At 47.0% G+C, this 4,944-nt stretch overlaps 1 non-coding gene across 1 annotated transcript; it reads left to right on the top strand.

Moving 5' to 3' along the window:
- The first annotated feature begins 3,367 nt into the window (after window positions 1-3,367).
- Window positions 3,368-3,442, top strand: Trnas-cga (transfer RNA serine (anticodon CGA)). Its single transcript has one exon. It is a non-coding gene; the product is annotated as a tRNA-Ser (tRNA).
- The last annotated feature ends 1,502 nt before the right edge of the window (window positions 3,443-4,944 follow it).

Below are 4,944 nucleotides of genomic sequence, written 5' to 3'. Positions count from 1 at the left end.
GACAACGATAGTCATCCTGCTACTAGACGTTATACTGGTCAGGGAAATCATCAAACATGAAGTTGTTCACAGCTGTAATGGTGCCTTCGATTATTGTTTCAAATTCCGTGAATGTCCAAATGATTGTCATACATAGCATAGTCCTGCCTCCACTAGCTTGCGTACGTGGAATGGTGCATGTTTCAAGCATCTTTGCGCTTGCATGAGCGTGTATCTGCAAACGACCACCGAACAATTTAAGAAAAAGTGATTCATCCGGGCAACCGACAATTTTTCATAGTAGGATATTGCAGTGCCTGTGTTATTCCGAATTACGATGAAATGTTCCTTCGGACATGCATGCATGAACTGCGGTGACTACAGCAGTTAAGAAATACATGAAACATATTCGCAGTTACGAGTGTGGACAACCATCATCTGTATAATGGAATGACGACAATGAAAAGTTCTGCCCTACCGGGACTCGAACCCGTTGACGACATACGGAACTTTGGGTTTGGCTATGAGTCATCCTCGGATAGCCAAATGGTAAGGGACCGCTCACGATGAGGGGGAAATTCTGGTTCGAGTCCCGATCCTGTATCATTGTCGTCTTTCCACTACACAGCTAATGGTTGTCCATTTCACGAACTTTCCATAGGTCCACAGTGCAAGCTTGATGATCCCTTGCCCAATGCAATCGTAACTGACGATGCCGATGGGTCAACACTGGAACACATAGCGATTGTCTGTTGAGGAATCCCATGATCTGCAACGGGAGCTGTGCAGTGTGCTCCGAAGCACTTGTTCATGCACCACCATTGTACACTGTCGTGAGGTCTGTCACAAATCGCGGCGAATTCTATTTTACAGGGTAGGGAAGCCTCCGATCTCCACGTTCTGTGAAGAGGCGTGAACATCCGGCACACTGTCGCCTTCTCGTGATTTCACCGTCCTTCAATCACTTTCTGTAGACGCTCACGACGATATTGCGACAGCAGCAGACCAACTTTGCTGATTCCGAAGTGCTAGTTCCCTGTCGCCTGTCTGTAACAGTTCGTCTTTTTACAAAGTTTCTTAAGTGACGGGCGGGCTACGGCGGCCGTGCGGCTCTAGGTGCTTCAATCCGGAACCGCGAGACTGCTACGGTCGCAGGTACGAATCCTGCCTCAGGCATGGGTGTGTGTGATGTCCTTAGGTTAGTTACGTTTAAGTAGTTCTATGCTCTAGGGAACTGATGACCTCAGATGTTAAGTCCCATAGTGCTCAGAGCCATTTGGAACATTTATTAAATGATGGATTTAGCCATTTGTGGCGCATTGCGTCGGTGGAAATGATACCCATTTGTCTTTACTCCGCTTATCAATTTTTCTCACCTCGTCACGTACCCGCAACGCCATCAAGTGGCACGAACCTCACGCTGGACAGTGATCATTTTTCGGCTCATCATTATCCGTCTGTGTAGGAATAGCTCAAAGTCTGGCATTGCCCAAGTGTGTGTTTATTCCAGTCTTCTTTTTACCCATCTTCTCCTTCCTCCTCTCTCTGTTAGCACCCTCCAGCCACTCTTTCTATCCACCACCTCCACTCCCATACTCTGTCAATCTCCTTCTGTCTCTCTCTCTGTCCGTCAGCTACTCCACCATATCTCTGTTAACCTCCTTGTCCCCATCTGTCCACCTGCTCCTTCCCCTTCAATCCATCTCCTCCTCCACCCTCTAATATCATCTTCTCCACCCTCCTTCCTTTGTCTGTTTCCCTTCCCTTCGCTCTATCTCTACCCCCCTTTCTCTCTGCCCATCTACTCCTCCCCTTCTCCCTAACATCTCCTCCATTTTCCTTTCTCTGTCCATCTCCTCCTCTCCTCTCTATCCATCTCCTCCCTTTCTCGGTCCATTTCCCCTTCCCTTTATCCATCTCCTCCTGTCCTCTCTCTCTCTTCCTATTTCTTGCTCCATCTGTCTCTGTCTCTCTCCTCCTGTCGCCCCTCTCTGTCCATATAACCATCCCCTCTCTCATGCACAAATTCCGTTGAAATCGTCCAGCTGTTTAGGATGAGCTTTTTATCCGTGGTTTTGCCTACATACACGCATATCAAATATACAGGGTGACATTTTACACCGTGTATAAACTATGATGAGAGGATATGGAAAAAAGAAGGCCTAATAAACTTATGTCCGTACATGCATGGTGTCCATGCTAGGGACCATTTATTCAGTCATGCTTTGTTACAGAGACTGCGGTCTAAATTGCGCTGTACCATGCAGCCACAGTTACAGTACGGGTGGTTTCTTCCACGAGGTAGGTACTGTTCCTCATTTTTCATCCCTAACGCATTCTCCTACTACAGTAATTGGTAATGATGTGTCCGATTCACTCCTCTTGCTGACTAATCTTGTAATGGATGTGATACAGCGTTGTACACAATGGTTCCGTATTCGAATCGAGAGCTTGTCGAGAGCCAACATGGAGTTTACTTACGGAAAGGCAAATGGCAACTGGTGGCGGCCAGCAAAGTTGTATCAGGAGACCTATCCCCGCCGATAGCAAAGACAGCTTTCAGTGTTTGCAACAGTGTTTCGCCTTCTGTCTGAGACAAGGTCGTTTCAGGAAGCAGGAAATCACGAAGAACGTAGTCGAAATGTTCGGACACCAGACTTGGAGGGAGATGTGATTAACACTGAAATCTCTCCTTAGAAAAATTTATGAATTACTGTGCTGATAAACGTCTTACGTTATTTCCAGAATGAGATTTTCATTCTGCAGCGGAGTGTGCGCTGATATGAAACTTCCTGGCAGATTAAAACTGTGTGCCCGACCGAGACTCAAACTCGGGACCTTTGCCTTTCGCGGGTAAGTGCTCTACCAAATGAGCTACCGAAGCACGACTCACGCCCGCTACTCACAGCTTTACTTCTGCCAGTATCCGTCTCCTACCTTCCAAACTTTACAGAAGCTCTTCTGCAAAACATGCAGAACTAGCACTCCTGAAAGAAAGGATACTGTGGAGACATGGCTTAGCCACAGCCTGAGGGATGTTTCCAGGATGAGATTTTCACTCTACAGCGGAGTGTGCGCTGATATGAAACTTCCTGGCAGATTAAAACTGTGTGCACTTGCCCGCGAAAGGCAAAGATCCCGAGTTCGAGTCTCGGTCGGGCACACAGTTTTAATCTGCCAGGAAGTTTCATATCAGCGCACACTCCGCTGCAGAGTGAAAATCTCATTCTGGAAACATCCCCTAGGCTGTGGCTAAGCCATGTCTCCACAGTATCCTTTCTTTCAGGAGTGCTAGTTCTGCATGTTTCGCAGAAGAGCTTCTGTAAAGTTTGGAAGGTAGGAGACGGATACTGGTAGAACTAAAGCTGTGAGTACCGGGCGTGAGTCGTGCTTCGGTAGCTCAGTTGGTAGAGCACTTGCCCGCGAAAGGCAAAGGTCCCGAGTTCGAGTCTCGGTCGGGCACACAGTTTTAATCTGCCAGGAAGTTTCGTCTTACGTTATTTGTTTTTCAAACAGCTGAGCAAACTGAACGTACTCAGACATTACTCTCTTTACTTTTTCCGATCAACACTAAACGCGATCTGACTGTCAATAATCCCTACAAAAGAATGGCACTGTCTAACAATACCCTACACCTTTCATGAATCACTTACTTCACAAAAATCTTCTTTACTCGAACTACTGCAATACAGCATACGCCAATACTGCCAGCTAAATAAAAGACTCTAACCACTGAAGGCACTAACTACTGATAGGCATAGTTAGCAAATGAAAGATTTTGATAGAGAACAAACAATGTATTTACCTTAATAATGTTGAAAAGTCATCGTATGTATATCAGTTCATGATATCCAGTATTACAAATTTACTCTTTCTGATGGACACACGTCCAGATCGTCAGCTCTCAAAATTCTGCCATCTCTCTCCCCACATCCACCACTGCAGGCGGCTCACCTCCAAATGCGCAACGCTACGCGCTGTTCACATCCAACTGCCCGACACTACAATAACAAATATTCCAACAATACCAGCCAGCCACAGACTGCACACAGCACAGCCAGTGATTTTCGTACAGAGTGCTACAAAGCGTTACCAACGTAAAAACCTAAACAGCCTACTTACAACACTGACCTCCATGTCAGTACTAGGCAGTTGGCCCGACAGTACAGGTTAAGCTAGACGATCGAGTGGAACATTCTCCGTAACAATTGTTACTACCCTTACCACTTACAGCGTGTATAGGTCTTACTAGCGACGGACTTTCTACATCCCCGGATCATTTTTGTCACTAGTTTCTTCTCCAGTCAACCACGATTCCGGGATTTGTGTCATCCATCCTATACACAGAAGAGGCCACCTTTGTGCGGAGTGGTATCTTCAACTTTCATAACAGTCGTCTGTGTGGTAGTGTGCAGGGCCCCTATGTTATGCTTACAGCGAATCACTAGCAGTTGGAACGTGTGGGCCGGGATAGTTGGCGACCGAATTTGGGACCAGTCTTCCTTCCACGTCGCCTAACAGGCTGGAACAATCGGCGTTTCTTGCCGATGACTTTACCTCTCCTGCTGGAAGAAGTGCCATTGATGATTCGAAGGGTTATGTGGCTGCTACGTGATGGTCCTCTAGCCCACTTAGCCGTTAGCGTCCGGATGCATCTCAGACGTGTCTTCCTTGGTTGATGGATCGGACGAGGGGGTCTGGTTGCATGGCCTGCTCGTTCACTGGATCTCAACCCGTGCGCTTTCTCATTAAGGGGTCATCTCAAAGGTGTCCCGTATGCAGAGCCCATTCCAGATGTGGAGGCACAGGAGCGGCATATTCATACAGCCTTTGACACTGTTCGGTTGCAGCCTGGACAATGTGAACGTATGAGATAGTGCACGCTACAGGGCGTATACGCATGCTTTTAGGCACATGGAAACCATTTTCAACACATATTGTAACTGTGGCTGCTTTGTTAGAAAA

The sequence above is a fragment of the Schistocerca gregaria genome, chromosome 4 (assembly GCF_023897955.1).
Source record: "Schistocerca gregaria isolate iqSchGreg1 chromosome 4, iqSchGreg1.2, whole genome shotgun sequence".
NCBI classification, from domain to species: domain Eukaryota; kingdom Metazoa; phylum Arthropoda; class Insecta; order Orthoptera; family Acrididae; genus Schistocerca; species Schistocerca gregaria.
This window is presented reverse-complemented; position numbering and strand designations above follow the sequence as displayed.